General features: G+C 38.7%; 1 long non-coding RNA gene across 1 annotated transcript in view; it reads left to right on the top strand.

The window, feature by feature from the left end:
• The window catches only part of LOC125184940 (uncharacterized), a 248,911-nt gene extending 226,113 nt beyond the window's left edge, over nt 1-22,798 (top strand). The window contains exons 3-5 of the long non-coding RNA XR_010831763.1: nt 4,388-4,501; nt 10,492-10,628; nt 16,455-22,798. This is a non-coding gene — a long non-coding RNA (uncharacterized lncRNA). The remainder of the gene's footprint in view (nt 1-4,387; nt 4,502-10,491; nt 10,629-16,454) is intronic.
• Nucleotides 22,799-25,861: the final 3,063 nt, after the last annotated feature.

Here is a 25,861-nt window from a genome sequence, read left to right as displayed (position 1 = left end):
TACATTTGACCTGGAAACATCCATGAGTTATTCCTGCCTTGATGAACCCTGAAGATCACTGACCTCTAAGAGAGGAAAAAAGAGCACAGTGTGGCCTTGACTGTGGCCTAACTGCACCTCCTGGCATGTCTGGCCCATGCAACCAATCTATTTTTAAAAAGGAGCAGCATGTTATCTGAAGAAACTGTTTTCAGCTTCTATTGCTGGAACGTGTTTAAAAGTCACTTTTCTCCTTACTAGCCAAAGAAAGGGGTTGAAGACTTTGAGAAAGGTATCTAAATATATCCATTAATTGATGAACTTGCTTGCTTTGTTGCTTGCAAGACAATAGATGACTTTTGATGATTGAATAAATGCTGGAGTAAATGGAGGTTTTAGCTAGAAATTGTTTTTGTGGGAAGCTGTGTTGTGGTTGTGGCATAAAACAAATTCTTTGAAAACATAGAAAACATTAATCATTGGCATCTAAAGAGGAAAAAAATGTTAGTGATGTTTACTGAAGGCATCTTTAAATGCCATGTCTTATTATAAAACACGAAAGAACACAAGCTTCAACAAACCGCAGCAAAAGGGAGATTTTTTTCTTATATTACAAACTTTTGGAAGAGCTGAATTTCTGCTTTACGAGAGCAAGTATTTCCCACTCTATATTTAACCTTAAAGTAGGATGAAAGTACTGCAAAAATATATTAAATAGGCACCACTAAAATATTATATCATTCCCTGATGAAAATTATGAGCGGAAAGAGAGGTAAACTTGGAGGCAGAGAATGTGCCACCTTCCTGTAGCCTTAAGCAGTACAGTCACTATGAACAACAGGTCTTTTTTGCTGCGCATACTTCTTCATAAAATAAAATTAAGACGAATAAGACTAAACTAAAGCAGACTCCAGCTTTTTTGGATATCCATGTAATGTCAAATTTTGCTTCTGAGCTCAGCTATACACAGGAGTACTGCATGTATTTCAGGCCTTCAGCATGAAACGAATAATAGAAATGAATGGGATCAGCAGCTATTCCAGATTTACTCAGAATACTTGACCAAATTAAAAAAAAAAAAAAAAAAGTCTATTTATTAATTCTCTGAAATTGCATTTTAATATTCTTTACTTCAATATAATAACTATACTCCATTAAGTAAAGAAGTCAGTGGATGTTGTAAAAATGCCATTTTAATATTGAAACCAGATGGAGGTATGTAGATGTTTTTATTAGATTCTGTTTACCATACATTTATAGTGAGATCACCTGCATTTCCAAGAAATAAAGGACAAATGTATGGAAAATTCAAGACAAAACTTTCTTGGCTTCCCTTTATCCTTGCAATCTTATTCATATTTTGCAGCTTTTGAGCAGGTAGAAGGAAATTGGCTACATTTCAGCTCTGGGCAGCTCTGAAAATTTCTGGAGTAACATCTCACAAGAGTGGTTTTTTTGTTATTATCTCCTTATAGTGTTGTACCTAAACAACAGTTAAAGGCAGTGGCCATTTTACAAATCTGTGCTCCAGGCCTTTTTGTTTTTGTCTTTTACTACATGAAAAAAAAAAGCAGCCGAATCTATAAAAGGCCTATAATAAACTGCTGCTGCTGTCTAAAATCATCTGGAGTTCTCCCATTACTAGTGTATCCCAAACATTCCTAAACAATGAAAAATGTTACTGTCTTACTCAAATTATTATTTTATTTCTGTCAGCTGGTATAAAAACAATCCCTATTGTAGAACGGACAGCTATTTTTATGTATCTGAGGTATCCCTTGTTTTAATAAAGTTGTCACGACTTGTGCTTCATCTGGTACACAAGGAGTCAGGTGTTATACTGTTTGTCTGCTGTTTTGCCTTTTAACAACCAGTCCTAGCTTCTACATTTTTACTGTTGGCTTGGGTACTGATCCCAGACATAAGCTAAGTATTTTTACCTACTTATTATATCATAGTTCAAAAGCAATTTCTCAGTTGTTATACTTGTCATTAATATTATAACACTTCAGTAGTGTTCTTGTGTTCTCTGGATCCTTTGATTATGGTGAAGAGAATTTACCCTTTCATACTCTGCAGAACAGGTCTGATGTGGAAGTGGTCTTTCAGCCTAGTTTAAAGGATAACTTGCTGTCAAAAAGAACTGTGCAATGGGTCTGCTCTGAGCAGTAATATGGTCTAGATGACTTCCAGAGGTTCCTGTACTGATGCTTGTTTCCTGTCTCAATTATAAGAATATTAAACAATCCAAAGCTGCACTTCTGGAGCTGCTGGGATCTGTTATCTCCTCTTTGCTGTATTGTCAATACACCTGGGCCAGCATTTTGGGAGGGTGCAAGCTGGAGGGGCTTGTAGCCAAAGCAGCCCAACAGAAACCCTGGGATCTTGTGCAATCACACAGTTAGCACATGGGTGGATGCAACGGTGTTCTGTCTTTTCCTTTGTTTATCAATGTCTGTGTTTATAACAAAGCAGATTACACTCCCTACCAATATACAGAATCAGTACCTTGCATTGATCAGTAGCCAGGAGCAGCAGATTGAGAAAAAGAATAAATGAATAAGTTGCTTGATACACATTCATGTCAGTGCAGACAGACACACACAAAAGAAATAGACCTCTCTTTCTGTTTCCAAAGTGTAAGCAGATGGTTAGGTTTGCAATAGCAGTATATTACCTCATAACTTGCTATCACAAGAAAATACAAAATGAAGCAGCAATTCTTGTGCCTGTTTCACTTCATTCAATAAGAATATGTATTGAACTTTGCAATATCCTTCAAATATTTATCAAGAGAGAACAGAGGTAGTGATGACACAATTTATTACTAAATTACTTTTGTTTCCTGTAGACTTAACATGTTCCATTAGAGCTACCATAGAGTTCTTGCAAAATAGCATTTGGTGTTTTATCTTTTTAAATCATTACCTTGAATTCTATTTTCCTACACAAATAGTGAAGCACATTTAAAAAAAAAAAAAAAAAGGAAAAAAAAAGTCATGACAAGTGTCTAATCAGGATTTGTACTGTTAGTTGGTAAAAGATGATGACAGAGGCTGCACTCCACTTCAAAGATATATCAGTCTTTTTAATAACATGCCAGTGGTCATCTTTCTGTGAGTTTCCAAACCAGAAAATGGAAAACACGTGAGGCTATTCTACTGTGAAAGGATGGTGTGTTAACTCTTCACCATTCCATTAACAAATTATGAACTACATGAATCTCTACCAATGAAAAGATAAAAGGCAAAGATGATGTATCCTGGCTTCTATTCTCTTAATTAAGTAAATAGAAATACCAGTTCCCTAGTCCATCTTGATGGTCTGTCAAACTAAATTAAAATAAAGGATCATTTGTTTATTTCAGTGCTTCAGTTAGTGAGATTTCAGTCATTCATGGCCTGCTGTCCTACTGTCTCAGAGGAAACCTCATGTAATTAGAAGTTTTTGGTAAGAGAATTCTGGAGAAGGTGAGATATGCAATACATACTTTCATCCCAGGAGTAAGAAGCAGTTTCTTCAAACCACTGGTCATACAGAAATTGGAACAAGGTGCTAAAACAGATCTCTTCTGCAAAAGCAAAATAATCTTTATAGTCAATACAATGAATTGTATCTATTTATGTATATTGTATTGTAATGTGCTACTGACCAAAATCCATTTCCAAATATGGTTCCCCAAACAGATTTTTTATTTATATTTGGGCATATAAACACCTTTTGGCTAATCTATAAAATATCTGGCTTTCAGTCAAATTATGAGGAACTGGCAGTGTACCAGACTAATTAAAACAAAGCTGTTATTTAGGTATCTGGATATGCATTGAAGTTTTAATCCTAGGTTAGATCTCAGGTCACAATTTGTATAGACAAAGAATACTACATACTGTTTCCATGGTAAAGTAAAAACCTCTAAAATGCAATCTATCTCCTTTCAGCTATACTCTGCATACACAGAAATGTGCACACAAAGAAATGTGCTCGGATAGATGCATGCTATGTATGAAGTAAACTTATGGAAAGGTGCACGGAATTTCTGTGAGAGCAGTTGTACTGCCAGTTTCTTCACGAGCTAATACCTTTCTTAGAAAACAGCTATTCCAAGCAAACCATTCTAGTTAAGTCATACTGTTTTACATACAAGATTTACTACATATGAGTCTTCACAAGACATTTGTGGACCCTTTTTTGTAGTACCCCATACTGTGATATAAAACACAGAGTTGCAGAGTAAAGCAAAAACATCGTCTACAACAGGCAGTTGCAGTAGGTACCCACTTCAGAGAACACAGCTCTGCTCTGCTGTCCTATACAAGCATTCCAGTTGCTAAATGCATAATTAAAGATGCATGCATGCAGAGATGATGGTGTAGTGCTATGTTTTTAATGCAGATTCTTGTCTTTTCAGGCTTGGAAGACAATTTATGAGACAGCAGAAACCATGCAGATTGAATGTAAGTCTCCAATCATGACAAGAAGTGATATGCAAGACGTACATGCCACATAATGAGATGAGGAAGAGGTACTGTATATAAGTCTTACTAACCACAAATTTTGAATATGTTCTTAATTCATAAAATCTGTCTGTGGATAATGCCAATTCAGAAAAGATGAAACCCATCAGAAAACGTAGCCAAAAACAAAGTTAAAAAAAAGCCAAACAAAGTTAAAAAAAATTATTTTTTTTCCTTCTTTTTTTTTCACTATCTGTCAAATCACATTCACATTCTGAATGCATCTTGAATTGTTCTCAAAAGCAAATCTGTAATTCTTCCTTACTTTTGACTGTACAGTACTCTGTACATAGTAGGTTGTTTATTCTCTTGATTTTTAATGGCAAGCCTGTAAAAAATTGGTCCTTAAACTAGTCATTTCTTATCATTCTGATTTGACATTCCCCACAATGACTCTCAGAAGTAATTATTCATCATGACTATTGCTAGATTCAAATATATTAAAATTATTTCAGAAATATATATCCACTGCAGTGGGGGTAGACGACAACATTATTTTGTATATAAGTAGCAAGCAATAAAAATATTCAAAAGCAGATCTCTTTTTTAGATGATTTAATATCACTGAAAACACATGATTATCTACCCACATAAGTAAGAAACGTATCTCTCTGTTTCAAAGCGACCCAAGTTTCTTAATTAAAGAAACACATCCAATTGCTGCTGTGTGCCTTTAACCAATAGCTTCCTGCTGAATAAACGCTGAGGGCATTCCTGACATTCCCGGAGGAAGGCTGCTGGCAGAGCAAGCTGTCGTGGCTCTGTCCCATCCCAGTTATGTGCTGACGGCCGAGCTACACCCGTGCAGACGCCGTCTGGGCTTTCCAGCCATATACGGACAACACCCGAATATGAACCCAGTGCTCTTCTGCCCCTGGAACGCACTGAGGTCTCACGTTATGGATTCACAGTGATGTAATTGCATGCATACAGAGGTTAAATTCGGTAGCTGCATCACCGAGACAGAGTGGATGGTTTATTTCCTTCCTTTTTTTTTTTTTTTTTTACTAACTTAATTAGGGTGGAAATTATTTTATTAAAGTAGGATTTATTTTAAGCATTCCAGCATTTTATTATTTTTCTAAGCTTTCCTCAGAAATATTTTAGATCCACAATACACTTTATCTTTCTCAGCAAACAAAATCCTCTGTGACTAAAATTAAAACTACTTTTATTTAGAAACCTGAATCCTTTTCCAAGTATTATATCTTTACAAATCTGACATAACAAATGGAATCAGAAAAATAAAATAATCCCTGGTTTTACACCACCATCTCTACATCTCTTCCACTAAATTTCTGAACAGTCATAAAGATTTATTTATGACTTCATTCAGCTTAGCAAACAGAACATTTCCATTCAAAGTGTCATTGGTAAATCTTTTTCAGGAGGAAGAAATATCAAACGTGCAGGAAAAGCTCTTTATCAACACAGCATATTTTTCAGTCAGTTATAAATGTGTTGTCACCTCTTTCTTCAACAAGAATGGCTAACCAATTCTTTCATTCCTTCCCAACTGTTCTGGCTACTCTGAAAGAAAGTGCAATTGTGTTAACCCAAACAGAGGGAATCAAATAACAAAAGTCCCGTCACCACCCTTTGCCATCTCAGAGCCATGTTTCTAGTGTTATTTTGTTTGTGAATTACAATTATCTTGCCATTTATGCTCTTTTCCTACTCTGTATTGCCGGTGTTTGTGTTGGAGGTCACTGCCATTTCCTCTGTACACTTCCAGGGATATAACTGTTTCTTAAAACTGTCTTCAATAACAGATAGTATTTACATTCAATCCAGACTATATAAATAAATCTTCAAAGTGCCTCACCATGTCTAGCCTATCAGGAGATCACTGGGACCCTGAATTATGTTGCATTACGTGGAACAGGCAGCATCTGTATAAAGGACCCTAAGTATTGAGCATTATCGAGGGGTACTAGAAATATCAAAGTCAAAATGTCAGATAGTAAAAATAAAGTGTTCCAGCATGGACCAAGGCTGCTCAGATTGGAAGAGATGCTACAAATATTAATTTCTCTCAAAGACACGTTCTGGGCACTATTTACCCTGAACAATTGCATACATGCAGAAGCATCCAACCTTGTTTACATGTAAGGTAAAGGAGAATCAGGGGGTTTATACAGCATGTAAGACTTTTGTAAATTACCTGGAAAATGTATCATCTCTATGATGCATATCCTTCACTGTGATCTCAACGCATGTCTAATAAAGAGAGATTATTTGTTCTGATGAGGAACTTAGCAGAGACATAGTGATAACTTATATTTTAAAAATGCTATGAGAATTAGATGCAAGTTTCACAGGGAAAGTGGCCAAAAATAACTCAAATACCTTTGAATAAATTTGGCTTTGTAGCATCAAGCTTTTTGTAATAACATGAAGTATTTAGCAACTGAATTTAAATTGCAAATGTGAAACAGCTAAAATACACAATGGTATAAGAACAGATTAATTTGTCTTATTGTTCTTATTGTTCAGTAAATCCCCATTTAAACTGGCTTTCCCTGCACTTGCCCCCAGCCCTAAATTCTGAAGCAGAGATTGTCTTCTTATTGTATGTTTGTTTAGTGCATAACACAACTGACCCAGAGGCTAGGATCAAGAGTCCCTAGGAATTCCAGCAGTACAAACAATTAATATTTTAACTAAATAGAGAGAAGAGGGCAAATGACATAACGCTTTCTTTTGTTATATTTTATTCTCTTTGAGCAGGGAGTATATATGTATGGCATTGTAATATCCATCACAAATGGTACACATAATATATACCATATATTAATAAAAGAAAGGCCCTCTCACTGAAATGTTTACTTGTCTAAGCTGAGGCAATGTGTATATCTAAGAAAAAGAGAGCAAAACCAGGATAAAAATAAAACCCTTGGATTAACATGGTAATCATAGCACATGCCTTGCTTATTTTGGTCTGTATGTATTTCTAGTAAATGGAGGGGAACAAGTCCATCCAGGGATTAAATGAAACCCAGAAGAACATCCAATGATCGCTTTTGAACTACAAAATATTCCAAAAACTTGAGGCTTTCTTATCAGAAAGTATTTAGAATTATTCCAAATCTAAGCATATCAGCTGATGTCCTAGTTAATTTCATTAAAATATCTCAGGTGACACTAAGACTAAAACTGTCTGGTTGCTCCCTCAAATGCTTTCTGAGACCGGAGACTTAGTTTTTTATATAAGCATTTCAAAGTGCTGTCAATGAACTAAAATTTCATCAAAGCATCCTGTTTCATTGAAATGAAGCTTTTTGGAGACCATAAGTTTCTTCAAAGCTTTCATCAGCAATCCTTCTTGGTCAATGTATTCAAGATCACTTCTGACCTGAAAGAGATCACCATTAAATCATAGGTAAGGCATAAAGTACTGCAAAAGGGAGAAGAAACTCTCTCTAGTGAGCATTTACCAGGTATCACTAAATGGTGAAGGATCCATATCATCTTCCTGGCTTGAAATACAGAATTACACTGAGCAGATGCCTCTCCAAGAGACACCAGAGAATAGGGTTATTTATTGTTGGACTGGGAAAGAAGCTGTCAGCATGTTCTATAATAATAATAATAAAAAAAATCCCTGTCATCTTTCCCACAAACACTGTCCATAAGAAGGAAAAAATAGGCAACAGGAATATGAGGGTTCCACCCTGTCACACGCAATAAAAAGTAAGAGAGATGACAAAGCACTGCTAGAAGAGACGGACATCCACATAGGCAGTGGACTGTAGCTTCCAACCTGGATTTCAGCTGCCAGCTTCCAATCAGGCTGTTCAGACTGTGTCAGCTGAGACCGTCCAGTTAACCCAGACAAGATAAAAGTAGAAATTCAATTTGAAGATAGACCCTCAGAAGGGAAAGTGAATCACAATGCAGCAGTTATTCCAAAACCCACCAACTAAAAGATGCGTAGCCCAGCTGAGCACATAAAAGGATTTAGCAAGCATCCAAAATGCAATGGTGGAATAAAGCAAATTCAGCTTCACTGGACCAGCAGGCCTCTAAAGGCAGGGACAGGAGGAAAAGTCTATCTCCTATGTGCATGATAAATAAGAGAGTGAACAAGTAATATCTTTATTTGTGGGGACTTGTGAGTACTTGAGAGTACAACAGTGAAAAGTCATTCACTTCTCAAACCGGTTGAGGACTTTGTGCCTTTCCAATGGAAAATGGTGCAGGGCAAGACACAACCAAGAGTAATTCTACATGTGGCTGATATGGTTCTGATCCTGACTGGAAAATGCTGGCGTGTGGCTGAGGATCAAAACCAGTCCGTTCCACAGTCTTCAGGCTATGAGACATCTGACAAAAAACCCACATCCCACAAAGACAGTCCAAGAAGGAACTAGTATTATTTCTTCAGATAGCTCTGAAGGCCACCCCCTTGCATTATTGTTTATTTTATATATTTTTTTTAACTGCAGATTGTGCCCTTGACATGCTCATCCCCGAATTATCAGTTTGCCAATGTTGAGTGACAGTGAAGGAATAGTATTTTGGCTAGAGATTCGAAAGTTAAAACAAAAAAATCTTCCTCATTCAAATATGTTGGTATTGTTGTGAATAAAAGGCTGCAACACCATTTGCTTTTAGTTATGGTGTCATAATAGAATTTGTAAATAATAAGATAACTGCAACAATTCCCCATTTTTTTCATTATTCTAGATGTTCCTTAAATTTTACCCCACATGTTTATTCACTTGAAAATTCCTATCCAGAATATATATTTTGTGCAGACACAAAAAATGGTCTCTCATGAATTAGGTGGCCAACTATAGAACATAAAAGGTGACTACTGGGCCATCAGGGCAAGCAAAAGCTCATCAGAAATTCTGCTAGATAATTATCCAGGCAAATACTTAAAAATGCCAAAACCATGTGAAGAAATCAAGTCAGATCATAACGATTTGCTAAACAGAGGGATAGTAATTCACAATAAACACTAGTGTATTTTTTCTATCGTCATCACCCCTCTGCTGAGTTGTAGCACATGTTCAGGATTCTATTAGGGGAGGCAGAGGAGAAAAGGAAAGAAATCTTGTTAAGGGAAGTCTTGGCTTTTAATGCAATTTGTATGGCTTACAACATACACCATAGGAGGCAGATGACCTTCTGCTTGACAGAATCCCTTTGCAGAGAGGCAAAAAAGAGAAAGTATGGCCAGAATTCATGCTAAACACGCTCATATGGTCAGAGGAGGAACCTGGGCAATTTCATTGAAACCACGATGGATTTTGATGCCAGGTATGCAAAAATGACAGTCCTAAAAGCTATAACTTCGTCACTGAAATATTTTTTTAAAAAAGATCCTACTTGGTTCTTAACAGCAATAAAGCACAGCTATCTAAACCTGGAACATCTGAATAGTTTTCTTCTACTCATGTTTTCTTTTGGATGAACAAGTGAATATGTAACAGAGAGAATAAAGGACTGGCAGACAAGCAGTACTTTAAACAAACCTGGCAATACTTCATCTCTCTTTGTGGCCATCATCAATACAGGGTCAATAAGCTGGGGATGCAAAAGGGGTAATTGTGCTTTTCCTGTCATCCTGTGTTCTCTATGAGAGTGATTCGCCCACAGTTCAGTATGATGTTCCTGGTGCGGAACTTGGACCGGTTACCTTCAGAAGCAGATGGCTTTCTCCCCACCTCCCATTGCATCCTGTGGGACAATAGGTAAGGTGCTGATGGGAAGGTTGTGCAGGGTGTAGTGAGGGGTGAATAATGAAAAGCTGCTGCAGGAGGCACCTTCCAATAATGAACTCCATAGAGCGAAAATCCTCCTTAGTGATGAGAAGAAACTTCAAAGATACCTCCCCTTCAGGAGTGCGGATTGTTTCACAGAATCTGATTCATAGATCCAGATAATGCTTGCTATCAATAGTTAAGATGACAAAATCATTTAGACACATCTCATGATGTCTGTTCTTCTTAAGGCATTATTTTTAATTTTTATTTCTATCCATCTGCAGGAATTCATCGCTATATTTTTGCAGACTCGTCTGTGGCTGTATACAAACTTGTCAGGAAATGTGGCTGCGTGTCATTAGACATCTGTCCAGGCAGCAGTGTCTGCAGTGCCTGAGCCAGGCACACTAATACACTCATGGTAATTATTTTATACTAAAAACAGACATCTCTGCAGAGCAAGATGAAAATATGCCTCTCAGATGTGAGCTGTCGAGCTGTCTTCCTAGTAAGATTCTGGAAGAAAAAAGGCACATCTTTTTTTTTTTTTTTTTTTTTTTTTTTTTTAAGGTGTGCAATACAGGCAGGAGAGCTGTAATGTTCAGAGGGAAAAACTGCAGTAGCAAACTTTTAACACATGTGGCTGAAAGTAGAATTGTATCTTTTAGAAAAATTTATTCTCAAATCTGATTCAGCTTTAATAATAATAATAAACCCTAGATCATATGAATTTTTTTATGTTAAGTTCCTGAGAGGTAAAAATGGGAATCTTGCACACACACACACACACACAAATGCTTTCAAGTGAGCTCGTCAAGAATCTTAAATCAGTCTTTTCTTCCATATGATAGTTCATAGGCTGACTTCTGGTTTCATGAGAATATTCTGATATTGTGTAAAATAAGTAAATAAGTTTGACTCCAAACCCATGCCATATGCGGAGTTACCACTAAATTTTTAAATAAGTCTGAATACAAAATGTTTAAACCTGGATAAATCTTTCCTTCTCTCACATATTTTTAAAAGTTTTTTGTTTTGTTTTATTTTCATATTATGCCTGTAGATAGGTGCATGGCACAGTTGGTCTAAGAAATAAAATCCCCTCTCTGACTGATTATTCATTTTAAATAATTATAATCAGCTATGTTTCAGTAAGTATATAGGAAAGGTCTTGTTCCAGAAACATCACTGGTTCTCATGGGGGTCTCACTTAAGTAGGGAAAATATTTCCATGTACTACAGTTTTATTCTTTAAACCAATGGCTTCTGCAGCTTTGTCTGTCTGTTGAACCCAATATTACAAACTGCCAAACAGTGGACAACATTTGTGTGAAAAATAGAGGTTTTTCCTCCCATAACCCAGTCTGTACTGGCATTTATACTCCATGGATGGAATGTAGAGAACCAGGGATAACGCATCAAAAAGGTGGGTCAATAATTGACACTGAAGAGCTCTTGAACCAGGGATAACGCATCAAAAAGGTGGGTCAATAATTGACACTGAAGAGCTCTTAAATCTAGTAGTCAAATGCGTATGAAGGCCAATAGCCAGCAGTTGAAAATTGCAAGATTCAACTTGAAAACAGGATGAGAGTTTTTATCAGCAAACACAAATGACTAAAGCTCTGCTAGCTATCAGCTGGAGTCTTCTATGCAAGATGTCCTGCCCTTTGAAAGATAGGCTCTAATTCAACTGCGGGTTTTTGGGTTTCATGCAGAAATGTCTGGAAGAAACTATATGACCTGAGTTATGCAGGAGGTCAGACATGCTGTCCAGAACAGACTCTTCTGGAAAGGAAATTTATAAAAATAGTAATAGAAATATTCAACCCAGTGAGTGTATCAAACATTTATTTAGGACTTGGGTTCAACACCTCGAATGTAATGTTCTTTTCCCCCTCAAATTCCTAAGGCCATTTATATCAGGCCAGCTTCTCATGACTACTTATATTTATAGTTTGTCTGCCTGGTTGTCACTGGTCACATTTTTAGGTTTGCATTACATTTTAAATCCCCTGAGTCATATTCATGTTCATGTTTACCACTCTTTTCCCTCTTTTATGAGATTTTTCCATGAACCTGAAATTAAAAACATCCTTTCCTCCTCTCCACTGAAAAGTCACAACCACAAGCCATCCATCACAGCTCCAATTTGTCCCTTAAAAATTTCTCTGGTCCCTCACAAAAGATGCATTTCCAGCAAGAATTTCAAACTCCATTTCTCTGTATTTCCCAGGAGAGCTGAAAAAAACTTGCCCTTCTTCCAAATATTTAATTTCCATTTTTTGTTTCAAGTTCTGTGTAGAAAATGAGTTCAATGAAAAATGTGTCTTTTCATTCCCTGCCATCTCAGACACTTGTAGTTCATTTTCATTTTTCTGAGCTGTTTTTAAGCTGGAGGGGAGAGAGCTGGGGGAATAGGCTGTGTTGTCGCTGGGTCCATCACACTTAGTTCACCTGTTTCAAGCTTCAAAAATTCATTGCTCACTTCCTTTTGTTCCCTGAAGATACAGAAAAGACTCATGCACAGAGTGGAAGAAAATAGCATCAAAAAGTATGTCCAGAAACACTGCATAACAACCTTTAAACAGAGTCTTTTGACTCCATGCTCAGCTTGGTGTTGTACTACAGGCTTAACATACTGGTGGCAGGAAGACAGCTATTGTCGTCCTGCCTTTTGCTCTGAATCATGAACAGTCTCAGTCCTGACTGAGACTTGTTGTCTGAAGTGCAGCTCTTCCCACACTTAACAAACCCTTTTCCTACAGCTTTTCACAGATGGGAATACTCCAGCAATACCAGGCTATTACATACACATGTGATGCCTGGACACGTGTAGGGCCCTGTACCAGGGACCTACATGTATGCTCCCAGCTTTCTGGTGCCATGGCAGCACTGTGGTCCTCACACTGAGGATGATGAGTACATGAGTAAATTTTGAAGTTGACTCTGTTGGTTTCTACATCTTCACATTAAGTTATTGTTTTAAGAGACAACACAATACAGAGAGAAAAATAATGTGATGTGTGGGAGCTGGCAGTAGGGATTTTTCCCAAAAGTTTGGGAGTATCCCATTTCTCACAGATGGTGTTGCCAAGAAACATCCTACTTTTCTTTCAGAAATAAGGATTGTTGGCAATAATCTCATGGCTAAAGTATTTCCCCAGTCCAAACACCAACACTACTGTAAAACAAGAAAGGCTTATTCAAAGATACTTAGCTTTTCAAGTGGAAGAAGAAAGCAGATAGGCAAAACAGAGAAGGATAGAGGTGAAGGGATTAATTTAACACCAACAGAGGTAACTACAAAACTACCAAGAAAAAGACCCTGAAGGAGTGGGAGGGAGGTGTGGGAGTGGGCCCCTTCCCAAGTAGGACAGTAGCCTAACACCCTCAACTGCAGCAGTGGGAAATTTTAAAGCTACACGTGTCCAAGTGTTCTTTAGAAAGGAAGCAATGAATATTAGCAAATTTCCTTTCACATTTCCTTTCCTTTCACATGGTTGTGTCATGCCTATTGTATTTTGTTTGTTGTCCTTCGTATTCTCTCTCTTTTTACTTAATAAGCAGAAAAATTTTCTTTAAGGTAAGTAAAGATCAGCCAGGATGGTGAGTCACACACCTTTATTCTTCTGGCTGCTGTTCAGTGTATTAAGAATCAGGGAATGTAAATGTCTGTATATGTCTGGGGAAGAAGTCCTCTGCTGCAGCTACTGAACAGAGCTGCTGACAGCAAAACCCATGCAGGACACTGTACAGGCCCAGGTGTTAGGAATATGATAGAGGAAAGGAGCTACGGAGGGAGGGAGACACTCACTGGAGCCTGCTGCCACTGGGTTGAAAGGACGAGCAAGTTTCCTCCTGACTAAATGACTATTAGTGATCACTCCTACTGAAGGAAACTCAGACATCACAGCAGCATCACCTGCCGGGCTTAGCTACAAAGGCTTGTTCAGAAGCCCTGGTGGTCCCAAAATTACAAGGACAAAGAATTTGGCTTAAAAACACTTTCTTTCTTTGTAACTGAGTAATTTCAAGGTGGTGTAGAACCTGTTCAAGAACTATCAAAGCCTATAGATCACTTGTCATGACTGTATCTGATGAGCAACAGAGAGAAACTTGAGTTAGAAGTTGTGAATCCCCAGTCAAACCTAAAATTTGAGCAAGTGTTTAGGAGCAAGAGTTTGAGTTGGACTTCTCCCTCATAAGCAGACAGAATGTACTAATTCTAAGTCCAATTCCATGTTTTTCTTTGTTTTGGTTGTTATTATAGTCCTGGCTACTGCTACAAAATTAGGCCATTAAAAAAAAGGCAAGCAGCCCAATCCAAATGATTCCATTTGAGTTAAACTTCTTGGGCTCAACAAGAGACAGAGAGGTACCTATTTAGGACGTGTTTTCTACTTGTTCCTGCTCTTGACTAGTTTTGGATGGTACAACTAGTTGACAGATGAAATTTCCTTCCTAGGGAAAGAGGCTGATATTTTAAAAACTATTTTCATCCCAAATTGGCATTTTCAAAGACCAACATGTTCAGAAAAAAATTCAGTTCAGAAATGTCAAAATATTTTTTTTTCAATCAAAATCAAATATTCAACATTTCCCAACCTGTCTAAAGTGTGTTCCCACATGAGCTGTTGTATGCTGGGGTCATGTTACTTTTCAAGGCAGTGGCAATTCAGGTGCCTTATATTTACATTTATACCTATGGACAACAGTGAATATTCCATTAGAATTTGAGCTGATGGAAAGCCACTTGGAAATGGGGACCAGTATGGGAAACTTGCACTTGTGCAATGCAGCACATTGCTGTATATGCTAAAAATTGACCAGGATGACCTGGTCCAGCATTACTATAGATAGATCTTCACAATGCGAAGACAGTGTTGTACCAAAAAAACCAATCTATCCATGCAAACAAGGCACTGAACCCAGAAATGCTTCACTCCGCTTCTCAGGCATTTCCCTACATCTTTCATCTGTTGCAGCAAAGCTTCTGTGGTGCACAAGACAAAATTACAACTGAAAAGTTAGCAGCTCGTCAACCTTAGCCTAAGCCTGCTGATACAAGTTGTTCCAACACTTGCACAACTAAAGAGTGGGAAAGGGATGAGAAATGAGGGATTGGATTATTTTTTGGGAAAAAAAAAAAAAAATCACATCCTGCTTCCAGAAGAATTATAGGCATTTTCTACACGTTTCATGTCTGTTCTCTTGCCTGAGCTGTGTTTAGGGTGCATCAACTCTTTTCTCCTGAATATAACACAGAAAATGTTCCTTTCTTTGCTGATTTCCTCGGCTTTTTTAAAGATATAGTGTAACTACAGTACTCTCGTAGTACCATGTTAATGAGAAAGAAGTGTTGCTATGTTGTCTTACATTTTTTATTAAATTGTGCTTAGAACTCATTCACTTTGTTGACTCAAATTATGGAAGCAATTCTTGTTGTAGGACTGTTTATATGTCCCAGAGCATTCATAACTCACTGAGTTCAGCCATCTACAAGTGTTTAATTACAGACTGCTTCATGTAAAATATGCTTGCCAACACTCTTTTGGCAGAGTAAGGAATGAACTTTGTAAAGGAAAACTGAGTTGTTCATCAGTGGTGGCAGCAGAAATGGGGTAAAGAACTTCCCCAGAGTTCCTTGAAGATTCCAGTTGCTGGATCCTGGCATGATTTGGTCTCTTATATAAATCTTGCTGGAACTATGCTAAGTTTTGCATTGAACTTTTTATTTTTCCCCACTTTTATAACTGTAGCTGTATGTACATTTAAAAATAGCATGTGAAAATTAAACTCACAAGACCCCATTACACACGATGTAAGCACAAACTTAGTCCAGAAAGGGACAAAACATCTAGTCTTTGAAAATAATGTTGCTTTGTGCTTTTTTAAAATGTAAACACAGATTAACATTACTAAAGTGAGGCTGAATCACACCTTTCACAGGCTCATAACATAAAGATATCCCATCTTATTTAATGCCATATTTGAACAGACCAGAAGATAGTTTCTTTGCTTCTATATTACTAAACTAATACTTTTTTTTCTTTGTTGATTTAATGAAAAATTATGTCTTGCTGTTGAATGATGAATATATCCAATGTGGTTTTTAAAGCTAAATGTGAAGATTTAGGATGAAAAAGATTGAAGAATGTTTTTTTAAAAATTTGAAAATGCCATTTTGACTCCTTGAATGTTTCGTGCGAATACCTTATCTCTCCTTCTCTTTGTTTGATTTGAGATTCATGACTGCAGCTGCTGTGCAAACCATAGTTTTCATTGACCATCCATTTCTGAAACAAAATTTCTGCCATTGTTAACTGCTGAAGCTGGAAACCCAGTGTTGTGCCAGAAGTTCAGGCAGCCAGCCTCCCCTGCCTGAGCTGCTGCTGCCTCACCTCAGTGAAGGAATGAGGGCAGACATTTGTTGACAGAGATCAAATGCACCAAAGAATACAATGACTTGTTTGGAGGGTGATGCTATCTTACCTCTCTGTCCAGAAGACTGAATATAGACACAGGCGCACTTAAAGAAAAACATTATTGCAGTGTTTGGTATCTGAGGACTAGCTGACCAACTTTGCCATACTGCAGGTGGAAATTGTACTGGAAAGAGTGGGGTTTCCTAAAGCCTACAGCTGTACAGGCAAGTGCAGCAAGTCTGAATCTTGGAGAAGGCGCTGTTTCAATCATCCCTCCATTTCAGCACATGCCAACACACGGAACCAGTGTGGCCTTCCTATCTATACTTCAGGCTCCCGGAACCTCCTCCTCCTCAGCCACACCAGGGGCTGCATCATGCCATTGAGCACCAAGCAGTGCTGGAGAGAGGGAGGCCAAATGCCTGGGGGGGGCCTCAGGTGCCTGGAGGGGAAGGACGGCCGCAGGGTGCCTCACCTTCCCCCTCCACACTCCTCCCAAAGCCAGGTGCCCACAGTGAGCTGGGCTTGACTGGAAACCCTGCCTGGCACCCTCAGGGAGCGGTGAGCTGAGTGTCTGTGGACAGGGAGTGCTGGGAGAGCGCCTACCTCTGGTGCAAAAGAGTTTTCCTCAAAAAGCAGCAAATTATGCAGTTTCACACCTGACTCAGCTGAAAGGTTGGAAATGTCCTTTTCTGGACCTCAACAGTAAGCGAGCCAAAGGCCAGGGGTCAGTTATCAGTGAGGCCCAGGGTCAGCTGTTCCCTGCTGAGGGTTCAGCCCATGCTCCCTGGCCTGGCTGTGCTCCAAGACACCTTGAGGCACTTGAGCCCTTGCAATGTGAGCTCATTTGTTGTCATTTCCACTTCTGGGGAAAAAGAAAGGTCATAAGAAGAGATCAGTAAATGTGCAGCATTCATAAAGCATGGCCTCTTCAAAACAGACACATTGCAATGTTATCATATCCAGGAAAACAGCAGCAGACAGTATAACTTTAAAATACCACCCAGAAACTCTTGCTTGGAAAGGACAACTCACAGCATCAAAGCCTACATGTATTTGCCAAACCATACTTTAACTTACTGCCAAGGCACCAGATTTATTCCCTTAGTAGAATGATCCACTAGACAAAATGGTGATTGCTACATCAAACTGGACATGGGTTTGTTTCATGGAGGTCAGGATGACAGAGGGAGCTCTGCAGATACTCATACTGGATAAGAACAGTAGGTATTTTTTCTATATGAAATTAGCCTGAGGCTAGTTTGTTAATAAATGAACCTCAGGAGTACAACAGAATCAATAAACAGCCAGAAGTAACACCTAATGAAAAATATTTATCAAAATTTCAAATGCTTAGACTAATAGTTTCAGACCAAAATAAGAAACAAATATGAACTAATAGAAATTGGACTTAGGAAGGGTAAAACACAAGGTATATAAACATACACAAAAAGGGAAGGGAATTCCCTTGTTTATACCTTGCTTTTTGAGTTTGTCCTCACCTGCATTGATGCAGATGGCAGTGTGTGCAGAATAACTGCTCTGCCTCCTGTATCTGCAAAGAGGAGAAGGGAGGCAGAGGTTGCGACTCCCTCTTCCCTTACCATTCCCCTGAGTGCTGAGACAGTAAGAAAGCAAAGCCACCTCTTCATCTGATGTACACCGATTCACATCCCAACACCAAGCAACAGGGTGCTCTGAGTACCAAAACACAGCTCTTTAAGCTGTAGTTTGTCCCTTCGACCTTCTGGGGCTGCCTTAGCGCAGAGTGCTTCCAAGTCAGGGCTTGTGGTGATTGTAATAACAGTATCAATCGACATTGTGACATACGTTTCTGGCTCTGTGCAGAGTATGTGTGTGCATGGCTCCACAGTGAAAACTCTGATGACTGCAATATGCCTGACATTGCCTTATGACACTTGTATATGAAAAACATGTGTTGTGGCACTTTTCTGACTCTCATTGCCAGGAATACATATATATATATATATATATATATACATTTTTTTTTAGACAGGCGTGAAAGCAGTTTGTTTTCTTTTGTAATGTTGTTTTTCCTCTTTTCTTTCTTCCCAGAAATGCAGAATTTTTTTGGTACTCTGCATGCATCTTTCATTTTTCCTTGTACATATACACACATTTGTGCGTGCATGCATATACGTGTCTGTGTACTAATGTACAAGTACACACAAATACGTGGCATTTATGATGTGCAAACACACAGGCAAAAATCCTCTTGAACCACACTGAGGTGCTAGTCTTGGTCAGAGAGACATCAGATTGGTTTTACTGTTTAATAATTTACCATCTAAACTCAAGTGGTAACAGTATTCATATGTAATTTTGAAACAGAGGTGAGATCAGACTTCCCTGCAAGTGCTTTCTCTCTTGGTATCATGTGGGGAGTGTTTATGAATGTCCATGCATACTTCTAGGAACTAAATATATTTGAACTCAGGGACTCAGTCTCACCTGGGAGTCATTCAAAATGTTCAACTGATCAGTAGGGCCTAAAGCAGAGCTCGCTGTTTTCTTCTTTGTCTTCTTCTACTGTGATATCAGGTCTTATATACTGTGTTTAGATTCTGATAATCTGAAAGGGGACTTCATAGCATAAAGGTGAAATCAAGTGATCTGGATTTTTTGATGGATGTTCTTGGCTTTAATTTGGGACCAAAATATTCAATGTAGAGAACATGTGAAATTCATGCCCCCTTTATTTCTCCTGTCTGTAACTACCCACTTGCAGGATATAGGATTCGGGTTTATGAGGAGTGAGAAGAAGGAGAAGGTGGAAGTTGTTACTTCTGTTTCTAGCCAGAAATGAGTATGTTTGCAGATTCAATGGCACTAAGCAGACAAAAACATATCTTTTTGCTTTCTCATATTTCTATGTCTGCGGTCTAAAAGAGATAGCTATGTTTAAAATCTTTTTCAGCACATAAAGTAGACCTGGCACCTGTTCCTAGCTCGGCTGTGACTTGCCATGTTAGTGACAGCAGTCTTGCACCTCTCTTGTCTCTGCTTTCCCCACATGGTTTGACGATCCCATCTGACTATAAGCACAGAGGACAGGCACCTCAGAGTCTCTGCAGGATGCAGGTGCAGGGTGGTGTGGTTGTGAGTGGCTCTTCCATGGAGATTCCTACCATATTTATGCTGGTGTTTATAACAGCTTATGCTTGTCCTTAGTGAGGTAATCTCAACAGAAAACTTTTCTTCTCTGGAAGTGGGGAATGACGAATCTATTTTAATGACACACTGGTTGAACCCCAATTTGAATGTCCAAATTGACTAACTGATGCATTTATACACCATTGGAAACCAATTTCTATTAAATGAATCTTGTCTTAATGAAATTTGTTTGCTGATGAGGTAAGTTTGTGGTGTCTGAGCTATGATGTGTCTTTGGCTGGCCACATCTTTCATTTGGAGCAATCTTTATACTTACGTGACTGTGCAGTCACTGACAGAGACCCTTAAACAAGAAGACGGATGAATTTCACTGGCAAGGAATGATGGCTGGCCTCACCGCAGCATGTAAAGTTGCTTGATAATATATGGCACAGCACTGAGCAACTTCCTGGAAGCCTTAGTAATGCAGGGGTTTGAAAGAACAGGAGTGGCCTACAGTTCATAAACAACACAGGCTGAATAAGCTGCTTCTAACTGCATCAGAAACTTTTGCTCATATATTTAGCCTTTACTTGCAGAACGAAAAGTGCTAAAAAGTGGCATGACTAAAAAGGCAATACAGCAATAAAAATTCCAGTTTGACTCTGGGGATAGCTTCAGAGACATTGTGGTCAGAAATTTCTCCATTATTTGCAAGTTGCCAAAGAGGAATGTTCTTTATTCTGGATTGGCTTTGGGAAATCTATTAAGACTTTTAATTGCATTTAAAAATATTCTTATGTTTTGAAATCTAGTCTGCAGGAAGTTTAACAGCCCTTCATTAAGTGCTTTGAGTGTGATGGAGGTTTGTATATTAGCAAGGTGCTTTGCTTGTCTCTACCCGTGTAAAAATACAAGGAGTAATGCCAGTTTGGGGAATAAACAGAGCAGAAGCCAAGGGGGGGAAGAATGAGGGGGACACAAATTATGAGCTGCTTTGGTCTTCATACTCAAGAACTGCTTAGTAACTTCCATTGCCTCACCCCATCACTTCCATTAGAAGGCCTTTATAGATTACAGGAATAAGTGGCCCTTAGCAAATAACTTCAGAACAGAAAGCAACCAAATGGGACTGAAGCAGAATGGGAAACTCCCTTCTGCTACTACAGATAGTTCTGAGCTGCTAGCCCTTTTTTTCCTCTTAGCTCCGGATGAAAGGCAAAAATCTTAATAATTTCCACAAATTGAAAATCTGAAAACTGCGTGAGCTGAGGTCAGCTGAAGCATTTCATTTCTATAATTTTGTAATAACTTTTTACAATGCTGATCTGTCTTTCATCATTTTATGCCTAAATTTGCTAAGATTTCAAAATTGTGAGAAGTTCCAACTTGAAGGAAACAAAAGCTTTCTAACTCAAAATGTTGAATCAAGACTATATTTTAATGTTTCTTATTCAAAAAAATAAATAAATTAAGGAGCAATGGGAAATGGAGCCTTTGCCATTAGTCTGAGTCTTAACTCAGATCAGTAACAAATGCTATGCATTTCAGTGTGACAGCTCTACAGTGACTAACTTTTTTCCTATCTGGTTTACTGCAGTGACATTTGTGTCAGGCCCAGTAAGATGGTTCTCTTAACTGTGCCAATACCAGAAGAACGCTTCGCTCCTATGCTGATAAATCAATGGAACCTCAAGGAGAAATATTCATTTTTTTTAGCCAAGAACAAGATATTTGATGGTGGAGCTGATCACAAACAGAGTGCATCCCTTGGCAAAAAAAATTTCCTTTACAGTCAATTCCACAGTTAAGCCCAAGCCACTGCTTTGTTCCTCCACCTGTCTCTGTGAGTCAGCAATGCTATCCTCCCATTTTCCTTCCAAGTGGGATGCCAGCGCCTCGCCTGGGCTGCAGAGGCACGGGTGTTGTGCCTACAGTTGTGACTTGTTTAGCTTTTGCACTCTTGGCAGCCTGCCTGAGCTCTTTTTACCAAATGGGATAGAGTCTGGAGAGGGCAAGCCGCTTCTCATGCTGCTCATGAGTTTGCTACTCTAAAAATCAGGAATTTTAAAATCTCATCAGAGCCACTTGTAATTTGTTTAGAACAGTGAGTAACAAAAATGCTAACTTTTATCCATTAAAAGAAGTACTCAAATGTTTAAAAATTTAATCGTATTTTTTAGAATCCAGAGATGCAATATACATGTTTAGGCCAAATTCCCACATTCCATTTGTGCTGTACTTGCAACTCTGGTGGCTGCTCAAGTGTGACCAATAGGTAGTGTTTTACTTGTGAGTTACACTGCTGTAACATTCCTCTGAGAAGTGATGCTTCCTGGCAAGGACGTCTTTGACAGTCCATCCTGTTACAGTGTCTAAAGCTATACCAGGAGCAAAATGTTGTCCTCAGAGCACCAAGCTCAGAGATGAATGCAAACGTTATTGAACTTTGGCTCCAAGCCTGGCTCTGAGTTAAGGTCATTTGCATGAATGAACTGGATATTTCGTTCTTATTCAGGCACGTCTCTCATTTACTATACACATTTTAGCATATTTCATAACTGCATTTTGCCTCCAATTCTCTCTACCGAGGTAAGTATTAGATGGTGTTTGCCAGATGCTCTTCTGGAGCCAACATGAGTATGAACAACATGAAGAGGTGCCACCTGTACAAGTGTCATGCCAGGCCAGCCAGTGTGCTTCCCACCTAATCAGGGATGGAATCTATGTGAGTCAGAGCCGGGAAAGGAAAATAAATGTCAGACCTCCGGACTGGAGGCTCAGCTTGCCAGGGAGGAGGGCTGTTGGAGCTAGGGAACTCTCCATTGCCTTATTCAATGGCTTGTAGATCTGTGATTTCTGTCCCCGTGGCATCCATCTACCCCATAGAAACAAAATTCTGCATCTGGTTAGTGCTGGTTTGGTGACAGCAACTGGGCCAACCACACTGGGGGATGGTGTTGCTACTATAACCAGTAAACAAGTCAACCCAAAACACAGAAGATTGTGCACGTCTCTGAGAGCGTGCGTGCACAAACTTTAAACTGACTCCTTTCATGCCATACCGATGAGCAATATGTTCTGGCCATTCCTTTCCCATGCAGGCTTAGCCTGTCTGATTTGTGTACTCAGCACTGAAACCTACACTTTTCCCAGGACCCATCAGGTCAGACTGCCCACAACCTATTGCTCCTTTGATGACTCTCATCCTGCTTTCAATTGATGTGTCAGTGCATGAATACATATGACCGAAAGCTTGATATAAAATTCATTTGTCTAAACACCAGCTATTTATGTTTGATGGCCTGAACAATTATTAATCCTGATTGGAAATATAAGTCATTGTGTCTACAGTGGCCTGTCACAGCATCGCTCTTAGCTCCCCCGAGGCCAAATTCTCTGACAATACACACAGTGTCCGGTTCTTTCTGCACACAGCACCATGCCCTAGCTGAAATCCCAGGCAGGAAACCTCTTTTTCTATATGCTCACCAGTGTGGATGATCCCCAGGAATTTCCCTGGTCTGCCACTGTATATCCCATAACATAAGAGACGGCACCACTTTGCCTGATAATTTCCATGCTCTCACATACCGTTCAAAAATGCCATGGCACATGCAACCTCAGTGGGCACAACACGCATCCTTCCTGCCAGGACAGGAGCTCCCACACCAGCCCTGCACCTTGGAGAGCTCTGAAGGAACTGGAGCCTCTCTTAACCCACAATGGGACTGGAAAGCACCAGAGCTGCAGCAAGCCTATTCTTTGCTGTTAAAAAAGCAATATAACCCTCTTTCCTTCCCTGAATTCTCACCCCTATTAAAGGACTCTGCTCCACCCCTGCCAACGAAATACTGAGTTCAAGGTTGCCAGATGAGTTTCATCTGCTGAGCAGAGTCACATACGAAACCCAGTCCGGTGGGAGCCTACCACCCAACATCTTGTTGGCCTGCACCTAGTATGACTGTACACCCAGTGCTACTTTGTCAGTGGTTATTCCACGCAGCCACCTTTGGTGCCAGCCCGCGCACAGCCCGCAGAAATACAGAGGCTGGCCTGGGCAACGGTACCCATTACTGAGCTTGTCACAGCATCTTTTAGTTTTCTGATTCTTACAAGAAATGTGTGTCTGTTTTTGGCTTGTTGCTGAGTGGGGGGAAAGAGGGAACAGAGACCACAGAGAAACATAGAGTAGATACTGTCCAAAGGCACGGCAAGTAGAATGCAGCACAGACACCCCTGGAAAATTGCAGAGATGATTTATGGGTCTGCAGAGTAGATTAAAATGTGGGGTTTCTTTGCTCCCTTTTGCCTTTACTGAGATAATTATTAGGAGCAATCTACCAGGGGGTTGCAGTAATGTGTAACAAAACCAAAATATTGATTTTGAATGTTCAGTCTTGTAGAAGAATCTTCAGCTTAAATAACTTCATTTTGACTTTGGATGTTTCATTTCCCATCAGATGACAACACTGCCATACACACAAAAATATTGAGGCTGTTTTATTTTCTTTAATGCTGAATGAGTTGGAAATGCACTCTAAGACTATAAATAATGTTCTAGTGCTGGCAACTAAAATTCCTAGATGTTAATCCAAAAGGGACTATAATAACCATTTAGCTAGACCTCCTGCCTGAAAATGGGTGCAGACAGACTGAATGAAGGAGCATTCTACCTCTGAGTAAATCTTCCTGTATTGCCTTTTTCAGTGACACAGACTTGAGAACATGGCAGTTTAGTTACCATTTAGCCAAATGTGCTGTCAGTTGATTCTTTTGCATCTCTTATATAATATGCTGCAATGCCTTTCTGACAGTGAATCTATAGAAGGGTATAACCTGCCATAAAGAACACTGTTATGGGGAATCCAAAAAGTCCTTATTCAAAGAGTAAGTTAAATTTCCTGAAAGTCCGGATGAAAATGCATACACACTTCCCCCCACCCCACCCCCACCCCCCATGCATTGTATATGTATTTGCTAATTTACTTTTATTTATATTTTCTCCAAGCAAAATAAAAGTCATGAAGTAAATTCCTAAAAGTTATTACTGAACCAATTAGAAACACTAGAAATATTTTTTTGGATACTTCTAGTTATTTTTTCTGATGAATGTGAAAAAAGTGGTAAAATATAATACCTGTAAGCCCCGTGCTATGTAACTGATCATTTTTAGGTAAAATCTATACATTCAACAAAATCAGATGATTTAAAGCTGAGCTTATAAGTGAGGTAGAAGGTTGGTGGGGTTGTTTTGCTTTGTTTTGTGGTTTGGAATTTTGTTTTTATTGTTGTTGGTGGCTTTTCTGGTTTTTGTTTGTTTGTTTAATTTTTGTTTGTTTGTTTGGTTTTTTAAATTTTCGTTTTAGAAATGGAATATTCTGCTTGGTGAACTGACTCAAGCATGGAATTGCTCCTGAAAGTCAAAGTCATTTGTCAGTGAAAGGAGTAATGAGAACATAATAGCTAATCCCTCAAAAGTTCAGCTGGATTAAAAGCAATTTGAATTCTTTTTTGGAACCAAAGAAAAAAGAAAAAAAAAAGAAGCTATTGGCAGATGGTCTTCATTAGAAAAACTGGTGGCAAGAATTATTTCACAGCTCTAACAGTGTGTCTAGCCAATATCCCCTAGGCCTTAATGTCTTCAGTATCAGAGATGAACATTCTCTTTGTAGTAATGTTTGCATTAAGGAAATATACTTACCATACATGCAAATATATGCACACATATAGATAAACTGTACATATATGTTCGCATTTTTCACAATTTTTATACACACTTTTTTTTTTTTAAATGCAAACAGATAACTGTGTATATAAAGAGATTTCAGATTTTTTTTTCAGATATTTATTTTACATGAAAAAGAATGAGCTATGCTTGATGCTGAGAAACATAGTGGTCCTAAGTAATTTTTCTTTTTTTGGAAGCTGCACTTCAGAAAGAACAGGTTTTTTTTGTTTGTTTGTTTTTTTAATCCTATACTGATAAAGTAGATTATACATTATTATTGCAAAATTATTTTCCTGCTATGGACAAAATGGATGTACTTTGGAGAACATATCTGCCTCCATGTCACCCCAATGCCTTCAGTTAGCTACGGTACCACACACA

This window comes from Anser cygnoides, chromosome 5, assembly GCF_040182565.1.
Source record: "Anser cygnoides isolate HZ-2024a breed goose chromosome 5, Taihu_goose_T2T_genome, whole genome shotgun sequence".
Taxonomy (NCBI): Eukaryota; Metazoa; Chordata; class Aves; order Anseriformes; family Anatidae; genus Anser; species Anser cygnoides.
This window is presented reverse-complemented; position numbering and strand designations above follow the sequence as displayed.